Source organism: Girardinichthys multiradiatus, chromosome 6, assembly GCF_021462225.1.
Source record: "Girardinichthys multiradiatus isolate DD_20200921_A chromosome 6, DD_fGirMul_XY1, whole genome shotgun sequence".
Lineage (NCBI taxonomy): Eukaryota > Metazoa > Chordata > Actinopteri > Cyprinodontiformes > Goodeidae > Girardinichthys > Girardinichthys multiradiatus.
In genome coordinates this window covers 40,803,496-40,826,510 of record NC_061799.1, presented here as the reverse complement: position 1 = coordinate 40,826,510, position 23,015 = coordinate 40,803,496, and positions in this window count along the sequence as shown.

Genomic DNA, 23,015 nt, shown 5'->3' with positions numbered 1-23,015 from the left:
GGAAAATCCTTGTATGCTGACCCAGCACCTCACGAGAATTCAACACATCCTGCTATCAGCAAGCATGTCAAATAGATTTGTTTGTTGAAAGATATTTAAAAAATCAGCCCCAGGCCATGCTTTTACTGTGGATTATGAAATTCGCTATACATATGTAACTTCTCAGGACCTATAAAAAAGTCTCTTGGAGCCATGGTCCAAACCCCACAGGAAGTCGGCCATTTCGTCTGGTTTGCACACCGTATCTGAGCGAAATCCACCTACAGCTTTTGTAGGCTATAAATCACACATACATGATCCGATTTGCTCGAAACTCGATATAAATGATTATATTAGAATTTGCCTCAACTGTGACCCTATAATATTTCAAAGGGTTATATCCCCTTGATGCATTATTCGATCTGAACCAAATTTTGTGTGCTTCATTGTGGACAACTGTTCAACATGTTGGTATGATCAATTGATGACATCAATTTAGCCACGCACACTGAGACATTGTCACAGAGTCTGTGTTGAAGGGCCCTGAATGATAGTTTGTAGAAGTTTCAAACTTTGTCAAATAACAATTATTTCAAATGACATTTTCAAAACACTACATGAAATCCTTATTAATCCTTCGCCACCAAACATAGAGTGAGTACTGCTTCCATTATGAAGGTTAAATTCCGATAAAATTTTAAAAGCTTCTTGTCAAAGCAGAGCTCAGCATGACCAAAGTTATTGGTAATGCTTGCTCACAGTACCATCTAGTAGCAACATTTGAAATTGAGTGCCAGGCTCCCCGGTAGCGTGGAGGTGGCGATGTGAGACTCTCACAGTAGCGACACAGGTAGAGCAGCGCAAAGCTGCGAGGACTGCCCAAAGCTGCTTGCAGCTTTAATTTATGAATGTTATTTCTGTGTACGTTTACAAAACTTTTGTTCTGTTTCCTATCAAATTGTTGTCTTTGCATGCCTTTGATCTGTGCGCAGATTAATCCAATATATCTGTGTTTACATTTTCCATAACATGATGTATAATGTAAACACTATAACGCTCAAAATCTGTCTGCCGTTTTTTTTTTGTATTTACACCTGATAATGACTCATAAACACAGTGGGGCAACCAAACCTTTTTTAATCTAAAGTCAGCACTCTCTCAATCCATCTTAGCCCCCCATTCTAGCTAACAAACATTACTATTCATCATCAGTATTCACACCTGTCCAAATCTATATTGCCTGGAGGGAGGACCAAAAAGGGAGAAAAAAAAAAGGTCATTGCTGAGGAGGGAAGAATCCAATTCCCCGGCTGTGTGTATCTCCAATGTGCATTTGTCATACATCAACCAGACAAGTGAACTCCCTCTTCTCTTTGCTCGCAGCTCCTCTCTGACCCAGCTAGCTTCGTACTGACTCATAAAGAGGGCTAAATGAAAACCAGCCCGACACCCCTACCTCCACCCCTATCACTGTTGCTCTTGTCTCTCTGCAATGAAACTCATTTCCTCTGCTCTGTGTATCAGTGGCAAAAAAATACACACAATCCTGAAGACAAAGTCTGCCCCAAACCACCCACCTCCAGTCAGTCCAGACAAATAGTATGCATTTCTTAAAGAATTCCCTGAATGTGGGAGTGGATCTGCAGATATGGGAAAACTGTCATGCCTTGAAACTTTCAGCCCACTCCCAAACGCTCTCTCCACCCATTTGACGTTTCACATACATTACTGAAATTTGTGCACAACAGATGGAGGAGAGTGCATATGTGCGCAGGCTATCAGACAGCTTTGTAAGGACACATACTGCTTGTACTTTTTTCACATTTTGTCATGATAAAATCAGAAATATCATTGTACTGTATCTTATTATGAGTTATTATATAGACCAACACAAAGTAGCACATAATAATGAAAAAGAGAGAAAATTATACACCATTTTCAAAGTTTTAAACAAGTCAAAATCGGAAAAGTGTAGCATGCATTTGTAGTGAGTCAGCTTACTCTGATATACATTAATAACATCCTGTGCAACCAACTGACTCCAGATGATGTACATTCTCAGTCATCTAATTTATGACAATCCTAAGTGCTTAAATAGAAGCCGTGCTGGACTTCTACTGTTTCTTGAACACATTTTACCTCTCATACAAGTCCAGTTGCCCTAATAAGCACTAGGATGTCATCTAATTGGTAAACAGAGTTCACATGTGTGTAATCCAAACTCAGTATAAATCCATCCGTTCTGTGAAGATCCCGGATACATTTTTTTAGAGAACACAGTGAAAAAACAGCGTGACGAAAACCAAGAAACACACAGGTCAGAAATAAAATTGTGGAGAGGTTAAAAGCAGGGTTAGGTTATGAAACAATATCTCAAGGTTTAAACATGACAAAATGTAAAAACAAAATAAATCGGTATTAATATTTACATGTACATTCATTCTGTGCTGTACAAAGTTATCATAATTTATATGGACAGAGATGCATCTATAAATGGTAATATAGTTCTCTGCTTAAATTGAATAGCCTCTCTGGTGCATATACAAACACAAACAGACACTTTAATAATTGCACACGCCCCCATAAATGCTGACACAACTATACACTGAAATAAACATCCACACTTGCTGACACATGTGTTGACACATACGCACACACATAAAACACTTGGACATCCCAGGGTCTGGGCGGTCTGTTTTTCCATTACAATGCCCTGGCAGGAGAACAATTCAGCTCAAGCAGAAACATTAGCAGCAATGAGAGAGAAAGCTGATGGGCAAACTCATAAAAAACCTAATCCACAAACGTTTTGAGATTGCAAATACGAAACTAGTATACATGTTGCATAAGTACTATGCAATTTTCTCAAGAATTGGTAAAATAAATCAAATGGAAATTCATGGATAATATGCTTTCGTTGTGCAAGAACCTTCCAAAACTGTTGCAACTATCAATTGTCTGCAATTGTCAGTTTTAATTAAGCTGTTTGAGATAGTTTAACTTTGAAATCTGTTCTGAATGGGTGCTGTAGTATACACACACTGGCAACTTTCGGTACACCTTTCCTTTCTAGTAAATGGTTTGACCCGCTTTCCCTTCGAGACAAGAAAATCTTATATATACATGGTATATATCCGCCTGATAACAGTGGCGGATGCTGGTCTTTCAAGGAGGGGAAGCTCAATTTCGATTGGCTCATGTCGCTGTCAATCAAAAAGGGATTCAGCCTCAGACAGATCATCTAATCATCATGCAGAAGCTGAGCGTCCAGGCCGGCCTAGGCCAGCCCACTGCCCCATAGACCCCCAGAGACACTGAGCGTCCGATAGGCGGGACAAAGCCCAGCATTTTTGCTTCGCTATTGAACTCACTGTTTAAAGCACTGTGAAGCTGTGGGACTTATTTCTTGACATTTTAGAGGAAGCTGAGCTTCCCTTGCAGTCTTAGAGCAATCGCCACTGCCTGACAAGGTTTCTTGCAGCTACTGCAGATTTGTCAACTGCACATTCATGCTGAAAAACTTTCTGTTCCTCCACATCACAAAGAAGTTCTGGTGGGTGTTCAGGACATTGGAGTGAATTCTTTATCTTCTTCAAGAAAACAGCTTCAGATGATTTAAGTTTTGTGACATAGAGAATTATTCTGCTGGAAATAGCCATCAGACGATAGTTACATTGTAGTCATGAAGAAATAGACAGGGGTTAAAACGGTACTCACATGGGCCCAATGTGTGCCAGAAAAATATCCATGACACCATGACATCACCGCCAGCAGCCAAAACACAGTAACTCTGTGTACTTTGTAGCCATAGCTTTCTGTTCTTATCTGACATGAGTGACAACCAGTGTGGTCTTTCCCTGCTGCAGCCTAACTGCTTAAATGTTTGATGTGTTGTACATGTCGAGAATGTTGGGGAACCCAATATGGTTGAAACACTTTTTGCTGCAGTTCTGCTAACTCACTGGTTGTTTGAGCTACAGGTCTCAAACTATTCTATAAAACAACTACATGTATTTACTACAGGTGACTGTCCAGGCTCAAGAAATTATATTTAATTGAATATAGGAAGATGGCTGTAAAACTTTTAAAATAGGAACAAAGAGCTCCCTTATGTCATTTTTGTTTAATTTGGCCATATAATTAAAACATAATGGATCTGAATTGAATTAAAGGAGAGTGCCTCCAGACTGTAATAAGCTGTTGCAACTGTCTGATTGACAGAAATTACAGTGCCCGAAAAGAGCACTGTCATTGGAAACAATGGAAATGATTACATAACTCTTTTATGAAGGAGTGTGACAAATGATGTGGGTTGTGTTCAGCAGCCTTATCTAAATTTTGGAACAAGTCCAAACAAATAGGTAAGTTTGTAAAACACATAGGCTTGACCAAGGGCAGAAAACAACGCTATAAGAGGTGAAATGGAGTTTTGACGAAAATTCTGACTGAAAGACTCACCCTCACCACTTGCTCCATCCAATGACTCCTCCATGTGTCTCCCCTCCATCCAATCAGTGTCAAGTCCGCATGCCTCTTCAGCCAATCACCCTTTGACGCTTCACTTTTAAAGACCGGCAGTCATGGAACCCCCCTGCTCTTCAGCAGAGCTCGACCCTCCTGCACCCCCACCTCCACCATGTTGCTTCCAATCTCCTCCTGGTCTCCTCACCTCTGGCCTTCACCCCACCACCAGTCGGGTCCCAGGGGGGAAGACATCTCTAATCCTAAGCCTAAAATGTCCATTCAAGCTCATGATATTCTCAGCATTCATGTCTTCCTCTGGAGTCAGAGTGCCAAAGAAATAATCATTTGCTAATACATTTCTCTAATTGCCATCTTTGTGTTTTTATTGTGAGTTTTTTCAAGTTGAAATAAAATTCACAACAAAATAAATAAAAAATCTATTGGATGTGAACAAAAGTCAATGTTTATAATCCATCTTTGAAATATTCTGTGAAGGAAATTGGATTTACATAAACTATAGCTAAACAGGAACCTCTAAACAAAAGGAAAAACAAAAGGTTTAATTTGCCTCCAGTTTGAATGCTTGGATGAAACTCATATTTTGTATTAAAGCACAAACATAGACAATAGGAAGGAATATGATGTCCATTAAAAGCAGATTTTGGGGTCTCTGGTTTTGGACAACTTTGACTACATTCAGTGATTCCAATCCAGACTTCTTTCTATCATTCCTAGAGGCTCACTGATCCTGAAAATTCTTCACATAGTAACATCTTCCACCTCAAAGAGTGTTTGTTTGAGCATGACCTGTTAGATTTTAGGCATGGTGCATTCACTGAAAAAAGAACAGCTTTTCTAGTCAATCACCAGCCAATCATCAGTCAGGCTGGTGTAGCTGAAAACTGGTTGATTTTCCAGCCAAACTTTTTGTGCGTCTTGGTGCAGAGACATAAAGATAAGTGGCTGAAGACATCAAGCAAATTTCCACAGTCACTGATAAAATGCAGTTTGTAAACTACATGGAAGAATAGAATTAAAGAATTTACTTAAAAATAATTTTTAAATCATTAACTAATCTAAAATATATCTGAGCCTTTTTTCTCTGTACTAAGCAGTTTTTGTGGGCATGGTTAAGTCACAACATTTCTTCAAAAAAAAGGTTGGTTTTACTGTAAAATGCACATATGAATGCTATAATTGCATATCGGCCAAGACTTGGACAGATACTTGCTCTGTATCACTGGCTATCCCAAAATAAAGAGTCCCAACAATTTATATTAGAGTGAGTTAGGTATATTGCATGTATGTCCAAGGTAAATTTCAAACCAGAAATAACTAGTTGTTCATAGTATGTCAGAGAATAGATTTTTAAATACTGATGCTGAGTTAAGATGTTAAAATGGCCCAGCTTGCCAGGACCTGAACTTCTTCAGGCCCTTGTTTCCTTGCAGGCACTAAAACCAACTGACCAGCTATTCTTGGCTCCCCCAAGGACCAGGCTGAAGCTTAAAGGAGTGTTTTAGGCTATTACTGTCGTGATTTGAGGGTGTTTTGGGGTTTTTGTTTGGGTTTTAGTTATTCTTATTTACAGTTTATGTTTTGGATCTTGTCTCTGTTTTATTATTTTCTTGGCTGTGCTTTAGTTTCTTATTATTGTTTTCTGGTTAATGGAGTTAAGACGAAAATTCAATCTGGGAGACTCACCCCTCCTCCAGCTTCACCCAATGGCTTCTCCGTGCGTCTCCGCGCCAACCAATCAGCTTCAAGTCTGCAATAATCCTCAGCCAATGATCCTTTAAGGCTCCACATTTAAAGTCTCCTATCCATGGATCTCTCAGCTGTCAGTCGAGCTTCCACCCTCCTCCACCCCATCGCATCCATCGGATTCTCAGTTCCATTACCATCAGGCCTCCTCTCCATCACCAGTACCTGATCCGGGGGAAAACAATTCTAATTCTAATCCTAAAACGTTAATCAGTTCATGCATTATCAGCATTCATGTCTTCCTCTGGGGTCTGAGCGCCAAACAAATAAACATCCATTGTTTAACGTCTCTAATCGCATTTTGTGTTTCTTATTGTGAGTCTCTACAGGATTGAAATGTTCTGTACATTATGTCTTCCCTTTTAGTTTGTATTATTGAATTTCTGTTTTGCCTAGTAACGTTTTGCTCTCCCTGCATCTGGTAATCAGCTTCATTCAGTCCATCTGCATCATGCAATTACCACTTCTCTCTGTCATCTGTTCATGTTTAGCCTATCTGTTTCCTTCCACCTAAAATAAAACCTTTACCTTACCGTTACTTTGCCAGTCCGTCTGCATTCTGGGGTCCACTCCGATCAGCCACCCTGACAATTACTGCCATCTTTTGAACATGTTGCCTATTTTCATTTATTTAACATATCCTTATTCTTTCTGTTTTGTTACAATCTTCTTTTTAAATGTTGCTTGGTGCAGAACTTTGGTAAACTTGTGTTTTTAAATGTACTTTTACATAAATCGAAGATTTAAACCCATGGTTTTTTGCTTATCTGAGAGCAGGTGGCGGAGGTCAGAGGTCCAGGTTGAAAAACCAGAAATCACTATTCCTGGCAACACTCTCCGCCTGTTTTTAGGGATCCCAAGATGTTCCTAGGGTAGAATAGAAGTTCCTTCAGCAACTTCTGGGTATGGCCCAGGGTCACATCTCAGTGTACAGGTCCTTCTCAAAATATTAGCATATTGTGATAAAGTTCATTATTTTCCATAATGTCATGATGAAAATTTAACATTCATATATTTTAGATTCATTGCACACACAGAGTTGGCAGGCCAATTGAGCACAGTGATACCATGGTCAGTAAACCATTTACCAGGGGTTTTGGCACTGTGAGCAGGTGCCAAGTATTGCTGAAAAATGAAATCTTCATCTACATAAAGCTTTTCAGCAGATGGAAGCATGAAGTGCTCCAAAATCTCCTGATAGCTAGCTGCATTGACCCTGCCCTTGATAAAACACAGTGGACCAACACCAGCAGCTGACACGGCACCCCAGACCATCACTGACTGTGGGTACTTGACACTGGACTTCTGGCATTTTGGCATTTCCTTCTCCCCAGTCTTCCTCCAGACTCTGGCACCTTGATTTCCGAATGACATGCAGAATTTGCTTTCATCCGAAAAAAGTACTTTGGACCACTGAGCAACAGTCCAGTGCTGCTTCTCTGTAGCCCAGGTCAGGGGCTTCTGCCACTGTTTCTGGTTCAAAAGTGGCTTTACCTGTGGAATGCGGCACCTGTAGCCCATTTCCTGCACACGCCTGTGCACGTGGCTCTGGATGTTTCTACTCGAGACTCAGTCCACTGCTTCCGCAGGTCCCCCAAGGTCTGGAATCGGCCCTTCGCCACAATCTTCCTCAGGGTCCGGTCACCTCTTCTCGTTGTGCAGCGTTTTCTGCCACACTTTTTCCTTCCCACAGACTTCCCACTGAGGTGCCTTGATACAGCACTCTGGGAACAGCCTATTCGTTCAGAAATTTCTTTCTGTGTCTTACCCTCTTGCTTGAGGGTGTCAATAGTGGCCTTCTGGACAGCAGTCAGGTCGGCAGTCTTACCCATGATTGGGGTTTTGAGTGATGAACCAGGCTGGGAGTTTTAAAGGCCTCAGGAATCTTTTGCAGGTGTTTAGAGTTAACTCGTTGATTCAGATGATTAGGTTCATAGCTCGTTTAGAGACCCTTTTAATGATATGCTAATTTTGTGAGATAGGAATTTTGGGTTTTCATGAGCTGTATGCCAAAATCATCCGTATTAAGACAATAAAAGACCTGAAATATTTCAGTTAGTGTGCAATGAATCTAAAATATATGAATGTTAAATTTTCATCATAACATTATGGAAAATAATGAACTTTATCACAATATGCTAATATTTTGAGAAGGACCTGTATGTGCCTAGAAAAAACCCCAAAAGGAATGTGTCCAAGGGGTCATCTTGATCAGATGTCCTAATCACCTCAACTGATTTAATTCGATGTGGAGGAGCAACAGCTCAACTTTGAGTTCGCCATGGATGAAGGAGCTCCTTATCCTATCTCCTAAGTTGAATCCACCCACAGTACAGAGGAAGCTCATTTCAGCTGCTTGTATCCGGCATCTGCATTATTTCAGTCATGATCTACAATTCACAACTACAGGTCCTTCTCAAACAATTAGCATATTGTGATAAAGTTCATTATTTTCTATAATGTAATGATGAAAATTTAACATTCATATATTTTAGATTCATTGCACACTAACTGAAATATTTCAAGTCTTTTATTGTCTTAATACGGATGATTTTGGCATACAGCTCATGAAAACCCAAAATTCCTATCTCACAAAATTAGCATATTTCATCCGACCAATAAAAGAAAAGTGTTTTTAATACAAAAAAACGTCAACCTTCAAATAATCATGTACAGTTATGCACTCAATACTTGGTCGGGAATCCTTTTGCTGAAATGACTGCTTCAATGCGGCGTGGCATGGAGGCAATCAGCCTGTGGCACTGCTGAGGTCTTATGGAGGCCCAGGATGCGTCGATAGCGGCCTTTAGCTCATCCAGAGTGTTGGGTCTTGAGTCTCTCAACGATCTCTTCACAATATCCCACAGATTCTCTATGGGGTTCAGGTCAGGAGAGTTGGCAGGCCAATTGAGCACAGTGATACGATGGTCAGTAAACCATTTACCAGTGGTTTTGGCACTGTGAGCAGGTGCCAGGTCGTGCTGAAAAATGAAATCTTCATCTCCATAAAGCTTTTCAGCAGATGGAAGCATGAAGTGCACCAAAATCTCCTGATAGCTAGCTGCATTGACCCTGCCCTTGATAAAACACAGTGGACCAACACCAGCAGCTGACACGGCACCCCAGACCATCACTGACTGTGGGTACTTGACACTGGACTTCTGGCAGTTTGGCATTTCCTTCTCCCCAGTCTTCCTCCAGACTCTGGCACCTTGATTTCCGAATGACATGCAGAATTTGCTTTCATCCGAAAAAAGTACTTTGGACCACTGAGCAACAGTCCAGTGCTGCTTCTCTGTAGCCCAGGTCTGGGGAATGCGGCACCTGTAGCCCATTTCCTGCACACGCCTGTGCACGGTGGCTCTGGATGTTTCTACTCCAGACTCAGTCCACTGCTTCCGCAGGTTCCCCAAGGTCTGGAATCGGCCCTTCTCCACAATCTTCCTCAGGGTCCGGTCACCTCTTCTCGTTGTGCAGCGTTTTCTGCCACACTTTTTCCTTCCCACAGACTTCCCACTGAGGTGCCTTGATACAGCACTCTGGGAACAGCCTATTCGTTCTTTCTGTGTCTTACCCTCTTGCTTGAGGGTGTCAATAGTGGCCTTCTGGACAGCAGTCAGGTCGGCAGTCTTACCCATGATTGGGGTTTTGAGTGATGAACCAGGCTGGGAGTTTTAAAGGCCTCAGGAATCTTTTGCAGGTGTTTAGAGTTAACTCGTTGATTCAGATGATTAGGTTCATAGCTCGTTTAGAGACCCTTTTAATGATATGCTAATTTTGTGAGATAGGAATTTTGGGTTTTCATGAGCTGTATGCCAAAATCATCCGTATTAAGACAATAAAAGACCTGAAATATTTCAGTTAGTGTGCAATGAATCTAAAATATATGAATGTTAAATTTTCATCATAACATTATGGAAAATAATGAACTTTATCACAATATGCTAATATTTTGAGAAGGACCTGTATGTGCCTAGAAAAAACCCCAAAAGGAATGTGTCCAAGGGGTCATCTTGATCAGATGTCCTAATCACCTCAACTGATTTAATTCGATGTGGAGGAGCAACAGCTCAACTTTGAGTTCGCCATGGATGAAGGAGCTCCTTATCCTATCTCCTAAGTTGAATCCACCCACAGTACAGAGGAAGCTCATTTCAGCTGCTTGTATCCGGCATCTGCATTATTTCAGTCATGATCTACAATTCACAACTACAGGTCCTTCTCAAACAATTAGCATATTGTGATAAAGTTCATTATTTTCTATAATGTAATGATGAAAATTTAACATTCATATATTTTAGATTCATTGCACACTAACTGAAATATTTCAAGTCTTTTATTGTCTTAATACGGATGATTTTGGCATACAGCTCATGAAAACCCAAAATTCCTATCTCACAAAATTAGCATATTTCATCCGACCAATAAAAGAAAAGTGTTTTTAATACAAAAAAACGTCAACCTTCAAATAATCATGTACAGTTATGCACTCAATACTTGGTCGGGAATCCTTTTGCTGAAATGACTGCTTCAATGCGGCGTGGCATGGAGGCAATCAGCCTGTGGCACTGCTGAGGTCTTATGGAGGCCCAGGATGCGTCGATAGCGGCCTTTAGCTCATCCAGAGTGTTGGGTCTTGAGTCTCTCAACGATCTCTTCACAATATCCCACAGATTCTCTATGGGGTTCAGGTCAGGAGAGTTGGCAGGCCAATTGAGCACAGTGATACGATGGTCAGTAAACCATTTACCAGTGGTTTTGGCACTGTGAGCAGGTGCCAGGTCGTGCTGAAAAATGAAATCTTCATCTCCATAAAGCTTTTCAGCAGATGGAAGCATGAAGTGCACCAAAATCTCCTGATAGCTAGCTGCATTGACCCTGCCCTTGATAAAACACAGTGGACCAACACCAGCAGCTGACACGGCACCCCAGACCATCACTGACTGTGGGTACTTGACACTGGACTTCTGGCAGTTTGGCATTTCCTTCTCCCCAGTCTTCCTCCAGACTCTGGCACCTTGATTTCCGAATGACATGCAGAATTTGCTTTCATCCGAAAAAAGTACTTTGGACCACTGAGCAACAGTCCAGTGCTGCTTCTCTGTAGCCCAGGTCTGGGGAATGCGGCACCTGTAGCCCATTTCCAGCACACGCCTGTGCACGGTGGCTCTGAATGTTTCTACTCCAGACTCAGTCCACTGCTTCCGCAGGTCCCCCAAGGTCTGGAATCGGCCCTTCTCCACAATCTTCCTCAGGGTCCGGTCACCTCTTCTCGTTGTGCAGCGTTTTCTGCCACACTTTTTCCTTCCTAAAGACTTCCCACTGAGGTGCCTTGATACAGCACTCTGGGAATAGCCTATTCGTTCAGAAATTTCTTTCTGTGTCTTACCCTCTTGCTTGAGGGTGTCAATAGTGGCCTTCTGGACAGCAGTCAGGTCGGCAGTCTTACCCATGATTGGGGTTTTGAGTGATGAACCAGGCTGGGAGTTTTAAAGGCCTCAGGAATCTTTTGCAGGTGTTTAGAGTTAACTCGTTGATTCAGATGATTAGGTTCATAGCTCGTTTAGAGAGCCTTTTAATGATATGATAATTTTGTGAGATAGGAATTTTGGGTTTTCATGAGCTGTATGCCACAATCATCCGTATTAAGACAATGAAAGACCTGAAATATTTCAGTTAGTGTGCAATGAATCTAAAATATATGAATGTTAAATTTTCATCATGACATTATGGAAAATAATGAACTTTATCACAATATGCTAATATTTTGAGAAGGACCTGTATACTGTAGATGATCCTTTCAGTACTTTTCGCTTTTTCTTCAGCTTGTTCCTTCCTACAATCACTAATGAACAAGAAACTAAGACACTTTTAAAGAAACCCATCATCTAAAAGCCCAAAACATTTACTACCTTGTGGCAAATAAATATACTCTACCTTATTATCATGTTCAGCATAAATTAAGCCAAAATAGAGATAATATCATGGACCACACCTAGCTGTTTCTGGTGATGAGTTCATTAAAATTCAGAACACATTTCAGACAAGATCAACAACACAAAAAACATTTTAAAAAAATGTGCTGCCTTAGATATGTTGTCTGGACCTCTGGGAATGGAATTCTCCATAAAGCTTACCAATAGCAGGCTTTAGAGATGTATAACTGCTGGACCAAACCAGAAATGCTAAATGCCACTGCAGAGAGTGCAGGGTAGATCAGTATCTTAATTTACACTTCATTTCCAAACAGCAGGCACAAAAGGTAATAAGCCTAGTTTTAGACACATTTTAGAATTAGTCATTAAGTGAGTTTACGCTTAACTACTGAAGGTGGTGAATCATTAAATGTATGTATTTATCAGGGTTTAAATAGACTGACACAGCAGGATGTGGGAGATAGCAAAATAGGTAAAATGGGATTTCCAGTTTTTGTGGCTTATTTGTTTTCAAACCACTGATTGATATACCACCAACATTAACATTATTCATTAAACTTTTGCAGATTGCAGAGATGTTTTCATGTTGTCTATAGCAAATGTTGTTATTATTTAGTACTGCTGCTACAGAGACATACAGTTTAGGTCAGATGTTCACCGACACTTGTAACTGGCATGAATTTCAGATAAATTGTGGGTCTCAAATTATGCATCTGTACTGCTTAAATATTGACATATGCCCTTACTAATTATTGATTAAATGTTCTTTAAACAAGCTTCTGCCATAATTCTGGATGGATATTTCAGCACTGTTTTAGGTAGAAGGGTATATAAATTGGTTGGTTTTCTTTTGAGCATAATTTATACATTTTCATTTGGTTTAAGATTCTGGCTATTCCAAAATCTTAATGTGGGCCTGTTTTAACTATCCCCATTTGTGTCCAAGCCATTTAATCGGCTATCAATTTGGAGGTATTCTTCTGTTCACATTATTCTTTGCCAATGCACTGGTACCAGTGACAGTGAAACAGACCTACAGCATGACGCTACCACCACCATACTTAACAGCTGTGTCGTTAGGTTTAATAGGCTAACCTTAACTCCTTCAAACTTTTGCCTTGTTATTGTTTCGTTAGAGCTCAATTTTCTTTAAAAGAAAAGAAAATGTGTTCATGCAGGCAGCTTGAAAATTCCACTCATGGTTGAAAATGTCATTTGGGAACAGAGGCTTCGCTGTTGATAAACACCCTTTCAGCCCAACTTAAAGCTGAACAACAATGATGTTCAACCATCTTATTGTTGATAAACTATGGGGTTTCCCTGTTTTTTCTTGAACTTACTAACAAATTCTTTGTCAATTAAGGTACCTGTTTAGGTGATTTTGTTGAGACGTGGACACAATGGAGAGATTCAGCGGAACAATCATCCAAAACACCCATCCAGACTGCCTTTCTAGGGGTTAAATTAACCTTCCCAACTGGCCTTGTCAAAGTCCTTAAATCAGTACCAATGAAACAGTATGGACAGTCCTTACAGCCAGGTCAACAGCAGGAAAGTAAACGTAAATTAACTCTACCAATTCTGCCAAGAAGAGAGGTCAAATATCCAGCGAGAATAATGTCAGAGGTTTATAGGGGGCTGCACAAAAGTGTGTTGTTTAGGTGCAACTAGCTAAGACACATCTAACCATATGTTAATGGGATATATATATATATATATATATATATATATATATATATATATATATATATATATATATATATATATATATATATATATATATATATTTGAGTCTGTATGTATAACTCCAATCCTAAAACTTAAGCACCCAAATCTTGTTTTTATTCAGTGAAGTTTGTTTTATAGTCATTCCATTGTGAAAAACATTCCATTGCTTCCTTGTATTTATATTCTTGAAGAATGAATGACAAATTTAATTTTAATCTGTTCTGTTCGATTGTCCATTGTTTTGAAGTAGGTGTTTTATTAAAAATTCGCCTTTGTCTGCACCTGCTTAATACCATACAGGCTAATTGGTAGGTTTTCCTGGTCAATAATGAATGGTCAGATGCCCACCGGAAAGATCACCCAGCCACTATAGATGCAGTTGTTATATCATTTATATACATTATATTAAATTGGAAAAATAAACATAAAAAATCATAAAGTAGCCCTTTTCTGCTTCAAAAGTCTTATGTCTCTTGATTAGCAGGTATTAATTTCAAACATACTCTTACTGTATACTTTGACTGCTTATATGCTCTTCTATATGCAACTGCTACAGTATCCAGAGCCGCCTCCACACACAGAGTCTCCATGGTGATTACAGGAAATCTGTAAGCGTGGCACAACACAATCAGCTGCTCGCTCATTAACGCATGTTTATAAACCCGACCCAGTCGTAGCTGACTGTGTCAAACCACTCAGGCTGCCAGAACCTGGGTCCATGGCAGGAGCTGAAAGAAAGTAAAGATGAGGGAGAGAATTATAGACCCAGTCCGAACCAGTCTCCAATAATGAACAGCAGATTGCAATGGGAACAAGGCCATTGCTGTTATTACCTTGCTGGACAAACAGCAAGTGAGCAGTGGGATTCAAAAGGAGCTAGGCACATTTTCGGTTTTATACTGTGAGACATACATTCTTTTTTTTTAAACTTAATAAAAAAATGTTATTATACATATGGCATTGTTTTAAGTTTATGGAACATCTGAAGAATGTATTCATCCTATTTCTGTGTTTCAGTCTCTAAAGACAGCAGTATTTCCTTTCCAATAAATATGATGTATATGAAAAACAAAAGAAGATGAGATTTCTGTACTGAGAATGTGAGCATGATTGTTGTAACATATTTTTTTAAAGTTCTAACTGTTAAGCTTCTTCTGCTTCTTTGCTTTTCTAGCTGAGCTGTCAATTTAATTGATCAATCCACTTATAAATTATACACTTTAAAACATACATAATAAAATGTGCATGAGCATTACTGTGAAATGAAATTTCATAGTTCCTGTTCTGTAACATTATGATAATAGAAATTGTCAGAGGTTTGCATTCAGGGACAACAAGCCAATCTGATACGTGTCCCCCTTACTACCCTGCACCTCCAAACAATTACCCCAGGTAATGAAAGTGATAACGGTAATCTTTACAGCCCACCATACCAGCTCAAGACACCAGCGACCCCCTGACACTGATTTAATTAGCTTCCCTGGTCTTCTCATCCTGCCTGTCTTTCATCAGCCTTGGCCTTATAAACTATTAATGGCCTCTTAGGCAATTTGGCTTGATCACTCATACCAGTCAGCTTTCAACTTGCCTGAAATGTTTGAAGAGATTAGCAGGAGGGGGGAACGCCTAGCTGCAAAAAATAAAATAAACCACATTGAGGTAGGCAGGCATGGTGATTCATATTAATCACAGGAGCTTTATTATGGTCTGGGAACCCAGTGAGACAACTGGATCAGGGTTCACATTTTATGTGATGAATCAACTACTGCTTGGCAGTCGGGCTTGCATGCCAAACCACGCAAGTGACACGTTTGTTATGCTTGTGCAATGGGGTCATTTCAGGTCAACAAGCGCAACATCAGTTTAGATGAATGTTTTGTGCTACACTGATATCACACCAGTAAAAAGTAAAGGCATTAATATCTTAAATGGTCATTTATTGATAATTGGCAAATAGGTTAATTTTCTCTTCAAAATACAAAAATAAATTTGAGGGACTTTATTAAAACCAATATAGATTTGGTAAGATTAAACAGAAGCTCCAAAATGCTTGTGGGGGGTGCAAAGACTATTTTTTAAGACTGACCAAAGATTAATTTGGGAGCTTTTTTAAATATTTAATTTGCTTATTTTACAAATATTATTTCTCTTTTTTTCTCGTTTCTCAGCAATGAAAAATAAGTAACAAATAAAATGGCCTGCCTGCACTTGTTTGTGCTTTCATCAAGTCCAAGGACAGTACAATCAGTTATCCACCCATTCACACGCTGACAGAGGTAGGCTACATTCTAGCCACAGCTGACCTGGGGCAGACTTACAGATCTGTGGCTGCCATACAATCATTGCCCTGCCATCAGCAGGCTAGGTGGGTGAAGTGTCTTGCCCATGAACACAATGACTGAGATAGATGGAGTGGGGGTTCGAACTCGCAGACATCCCACCAGTTGCAGTATGAACCCCTACCACCTGAGCCGCCGTTGCCCCATATGAATAAATAAATACATACCAGGTGTTTAGTTCTATAAGTCACCCAAACTAAACTTTTATTTTGTCTTTATGACTTTAGTTGGTGGCTTTTATTTTCTTTAATTTTATTTTTTGCTTAGTTTAATTTTGAGTTAAGAATATTTGTTTTTGTTGAGTTTTTTTGCTGAGTTTGGAATGACTTTAAATGTTGGTTGTAATTTAAAAATGTAATTTCTTGCTGAACAAACAACAATGTCATGTTTGGGACAAACGCACAAATAAACATTAAGGATTTATGATAAATATTCTTTTTGGAAAACATTTTATTCCGAAATTCCAGTTTGTTAAATTAAGTCCCATTACCTTTATATTCAATATGTAAATAGTTTGGTGTATTTCAAAAAGGCCTTTATTATGGGGTATACTGGGATTTTTTTCTTTTGTCCAGCATCTCGCAGCTGTTTCTGTAGCTCAGGCTGTCTTTTTAATTGGCTGTTAGCAACACACATTTGCAGTTGGTTCGATCAGTTCACACCACCCGACTGCATCCAGTTCCTTCTCAAAAAATACAAACAGGTTTGTTTGACTGCAACTGAGATCGGATCGGGTCGGTTACCCTCACACACTTGAGGACTTCAGTCTTCACCCCATCTCACATTAGCGGGTTTTTGTTCCAACTCTGCCTGATGACTGACTGCAATTACTACAGACTGATGCAGATTTTTGGGGGTAAAATAGAGCAGAAAATTATGTAGTGTGACCCCAGCTTAAGTTATCTGAATGTCAACAGAGGCGAAGAATTACCTTCCAAAAGCAGCTTTTGAAAAGAAAAGTTGCACTATATAAAAAACCTTTTTGTTTCACATAGAGACAATAATAAGACCAGAAAAGAATGACCAATTAAATATACGAATCTAAACCAGAATTTAGTTATAAATTTAAAATTAAGTAATTTCATATTTTCTATCATTTTGTATTTTGGCAATGATGAACCTCTATTTCTATCCAATTAACCTCAAGCCTTGCCAAAGGAATTCATCTTAACTTTTTCCTCCCTTCATCACCTGAGGCAAAATCCAGTAATTCAATCAATACCATCAGGTCCATTATTTACCTTTCTGTGTTTGGCTCTGGTTTCAATCCAATGTGTCCCAAATTAGACCAATATGCCTATTTGTTATTGAGTTAACATTTATGAATGCAACATTGTACTTTAATAAATGGTTGTTTTTAGAAAAAGCATGTCTTCTAAATATTTATATCCTAAAAAGTATAATCTCTCACCTAAAATCAATAAAGAGATCATTTTTTTTATTTTTTTTTTAATACTTTTTTATTTAAAATACAGTGGAGATGAAAAATAATGTTCAATATTATAATTTTATGGATACTTTTGCCTATTTTTTTAGCTTGGATAAATGTTCTCTACTATTTGGTGATTAAATGCATCTGCTACTAAATCACCTCTTAATGTTCAAAATCTTTCCCCTGCATAACATACATGCAAACAACTAATGGTCTATTGTTGTATCTATTAATATGGTGACCTCCACAGAGCAGTGTGCCTGGGGATATTAACAGCAGCCCATTTGACAATAATGGGACCTTTAATCTGAGCCCGAGCCAGACACTTGAATGACATTTCTTCCTCTGTGTTCCCATTCACAAACAGCAGGGGACCAATCACAGCAAGGCAGAGTTCAATTAAACCGAAATGAAGCACATCTGTTGAGGGGGATGGGTTTGACTGGAGCTGCGAAAGACTGGTACAGACACCCACTCAGTGCTTACAAATGCCCCAAAATGGTAAAAAAAAATAATTTATATTATAATTGACAGTTAATCTTTATTTAAAAGTTGCAAAAGAGCTTTCATACTATCACAATAACAGCAGGTCTGCTCTTCATATGTGGTGTTCGACTTGTCTCATAGGTGTAATATTTAAATGATATAGAGAACCACTGACCAATGATCTGGACAAGAAGCCAAGTTTATTTTGCCAGCACAGACAGAGAGGAGGATGAGGATAAGGGTGATACATAAATCTCCTCAGCTCAGTATTTAAGAACTGTGGCAAAGAGTCGTACATTGGGGAATCCAAGAGCTCCCTAGTAATCAAGTCTCCCTACCAACCAAATAGTCATAGAACCATATGACTATTTGTTTTGGAGATATAGCAGCAGAAAGCCTTTCTCAGTCTTACCATCACAAATTTAAACATATGGAGGTTGGTCAATTCTACTTGGTTATATTAGAATAAGATATGGCTTTTCAGCAAAAGGGCTCCAGGTAGGTCTGGTATGAAGCAAATGTAAATATGATGCCATTGGTCTATTTCTCTTCCAGCAGTCCTGGGAACACTGTTAGAGTGATTGGGATCATGGCATCACCATGGATGCTAGGAAGGTGTACCAGTAAACTGCATGACAGATTTTTTTTTTTTTTTTTCTGTCAACAATTTTGTTTTTCACTGAGGTGAGTTTTTTATTTTTTATTTTGTTTCAGTCCAAATTCATCATTATTATTATAAAACATTTTTTTTTTGCAGGCTGTGATGTGAGGTAAGAAATGGAGTGAGGTATGCAGTTTCAGAGAGATAGTTGTGCAACTACAGAGGTGTGGGTGAGATGTATGTATACATGTGCAACAAGAAATAGGCATAGAATCATTCTATTGGACTTACAGACTGGACACATTGCATATTAATATGCAGGCATACATGGATCTCAACAATGTGAGACTAAAAAAAATGTGTTATATGGTTGAAACAAAATTAATCAACAACATAAAAGTAAATGTGTTCTCTGATACAACTTACCATCTCTACATCTCAGCAAACAACTAATAAAATTCTAGCCTGCGGAGCTCTATATAAACATGCAATAACTGATGAAGTAACATTAGACTATGAATTGTTAACTATAGTAAATAAAGTTTAGTAGGGGCTTTCCTGTATCTTGGGTAAAGTAAATACAGATAATCACAATCTGCACATATCCAAAAAGCTGAAAATATCAGAATCAGCTTCCAGTACACTTTGCTCTCAGTGAGATTTTTTTTTTTTTTTTTGTATCTTTTTGTGTCTGATTCTGATTCTGAAATATCTCCAGAGTAATCAGTCATGGCATGATGAAATGAGTAATATTTAACAGTTTTAAAGCAATCTACCCCTGAAGTCAGATCTAATTAGTAATGGCACAACTTCTAATTCTGTAACCATCCCACTTAGTTTCCTACAAATGTTATATGGCATCTGAAGTAATGATGCTAATGCGACTAGAAGAACTGAAACATAAATAAAATGTGCATCTTATTAGATGTTCTGTAAGAATGTAACATATAAAAATAACTTGATACAGCTGTCACATGTCATTGCTTAGGGAGGACTGACATGATTCTATTAAACTTCAAGTTCTCTGGCAGCCTTGTGACATGATAAAATTGTGTAATATTTGTAAGTTGTAAACTATTCTGTCCTATTATGAAGACACATGTAACTAGAGATCAAGGTAAGAAATTGGTGATTTTCCTGGTTTGAAAATGAAGTTGTTTCCTTTGTGATGCTTGTCCAAGCCTTTTTCCAGACCATTGAGATATATTACTGAATTGGACATCACTACCACAAGACATGTAATCGCCCTGAAAAGGGGAATATTAAATAAATGAGTCACGGACACGTCTTTCCTCTGCTCAGGTGTATATTGACTGAAGAAGAAGAAGTTCCGTGCTCTTTGTTATCACTCACTAGCGCTCAACCCCCACTGCTGGTCGCCTTTGGTTACTACATCTATTGACATCAATACAATATTCATGTATGAACCGAAAAACTATACCTCTGGCTTACAATAAGCACATTTTAATGAAGTCAATACAACATTCAGGTATGAACAGAGAGACTATTCTTCTGGCTTATAATAACCACATTTCAGTCCATCACAGACACACATGCACCATTGCTATGCATTGAGTCAGGACAGCTACAAAAGGAGAAGCAGTGTCAGAAGTACACAAAACTGGTTCTTTTTAAAGGCCAATGAAGTTCTATGAGTAGAAGGACATATTGATTTGACAGTATGACTTGAATGTAAGTCAGATATAATTGACATGAAATGTGATTTGCAAAAAATCCTAGGAAAAATTAGCAATGTACATAGGTACAGTGTGTGCCCCCTTGTGAGCACTTAGGTACCACTTTGAGGAACCTAAGGGGGCCCTAATCTTTCCTGACCTACTTCAGTGGTACTATAGTATTCATGTTCATTACAGTATCGTCATAGTCAATTGAGCAAAGCTTTCTTAATAAAGTATTTTTGAATTGAATTGAATTATACTAAGCTGACATTCACCCATTATGTTGTAAAGGCAAGTCACATCACCTTTCCATCACTGCTCTTCATCAATCTAGTGTCAATTCTAGAAAATTGGACTTCCATCAGATCACATCATTTGGCCATTTATTTAAAGCACATTCGATACGGCAACCGTTTGGTCACCTGGCGCTCTTAGTCTTAACTGGAAAATACATCGCAGCCACCAGGTAATAGAGGGCCTTTTGCTGATTACAAAATCCATGGAGAACATTACTCTTGCTTGTGTCTGTCCATGTATTGATCCAACAGGAGGCTATTTGTTTGAAATGATCGAGATGATTACATGCCACCAATCATGCAGCTGTAATACGCATGGTGCAATATATAGATTATCCATCGGCCAACATGTTTTTATAACATATGGGATTAAGGGAAGGACCTACTTCACGCTGCTCACCAAAGGCTGGGGAAGCAGAGAGGATGGGATCAAAGGGGATATTTATGTATTATGCAGTGATTGCCTTTTCAACCAGCAAGAACAGTTTATTTCTCATAAATGCTAGGCTCTGAAGTATATTTATAATGACCATAAACTAACCACCCGATAGTTTGCTTTGCTAAATGAGGTGAAATAATATCAGGAGATAGCCGCCAAGTCACTAGTATTGAGTGGTGTTATTGTATAAACATGATAATCTATGTTGGAATTATGATTATTGATTAATTAATATTTATAAAGAATTATAATTAACAATCATAATTTGACCAAATTAATTTCTTAACCAAAATCCTCATTTATGAATCGAGACCAGAGATGTCTTCTGGTGTTGTAACTGTGGCTCAACGCCTTTGATAATTACAACCGTTAAATACTAGTTAATAATTGATAACTATTACCAGAGATGTCACTGTTTAATCGACCGTTTCTGCCAAAACGTGTGGAACATTTAACCTTATTTTGACTGACGAATCACACTTGCACAAAATAGAACACAAACGACTTCTCTTTATCTATGTGAATATTTATTAAATCACAGCCTGATACAATCCGCTCTTCCGATTTAATAATCTTCACCTACTCAAACATGCAAAGTTCTACACAAAAAGGGGGTAAAATATCTAACTAAACAAAATAAAGCAAAACAGCAGTGGGTGTGTATGGGATCAAACCAGCATTTATGGCAAAACTGATAATATGACAAAGGGATGTGGTGGTGAACGGAGTTTGGGAGCATAGCCCAAACTGTACCTCAGTTATACTAAGTCATGAAACATCCCCCAACTCTGGGCGAGGGTGAGCACACAAAGAGTTATAAAACTTTTGGCAGCAAGCTAGTAAGCAGTAAAGTTGAAGACAAAGAAAATGGTGAATTTCCCCATGAGGTTATTATAACAGTTCAGTTCCACAGCGCGCACGCGCTTGCTCTCAGGTGTTAAACAACCCCGCAAAAACACACACAAAGATGGGTAGCACAGCAGCTTCCAGACATCCAACACAGCACATCAAAGTTTCAATAAAAGGTTGCATGCACATATAATTCAGAACACATTAGATTCAATGGCGAATCTAATCGCACTAAAACCTCATCTATCCTGCCCAGACTATTTCTAAGAAATAAATAAAAATAAAGATGGGTTTTACTTGTCGTTGTCTCCTCTAAGCAGAGGGAGAGTCAGGTGGGGGGGAGTTGGAAGTTAACGTGCGTCCACAGTTAACTTCAGGAAGAACGGTCAATCTTCGTCCTCTGGCCTCTTTGGCGAAAGGGGAAAAATATGATCTGACCGTCAGGAGTCAACAGGACAAAACAAGGTGGCGATCCGTCTCCTTGAAACTCCGTGTTTTTTTTTAGTTACATGTCAAACTCATGTCTTCGATCGGCAAAGTGAAATTTCTGGCCTTCTTATTCCAGAAACCTCTTTTATGAATTTTTCGTGGGCCAACGAAGGAGAATAAATGAAGACTCCATGTGGGATCTCTTCTTCTCCAGAGGGTGCTTCAGTTGTGTGGTAACTGTGTCAAGGTCTCCAGCTGAAGGCGTTCTTTAAAGGGGGTCAACTTCCTTTATAATCTCCTGTGATGCCAGACTTGGGACGCCCCCGTCATATCAGCTGCAGTGGCTGATGGGATTTGTAGTAACGGACTGTCCTGGATACAAAATGGCCGAAACGCCGGAAGGCCTGGTGGTGTCCAGCAACTTGCAAATGGTCCAATATTCAGCAAACATGTGGTCCAACATCTATTATGCTGCCTATAAATGCTGCAGTGCTTTTTCTCCTTCAGGGTATTGTTGAACATCGCTGTTATTTTAAATTCGACAGACAGAAATGGTTTTACTGTACTTCAAGTCAAACACCTTAAGTTTAAATA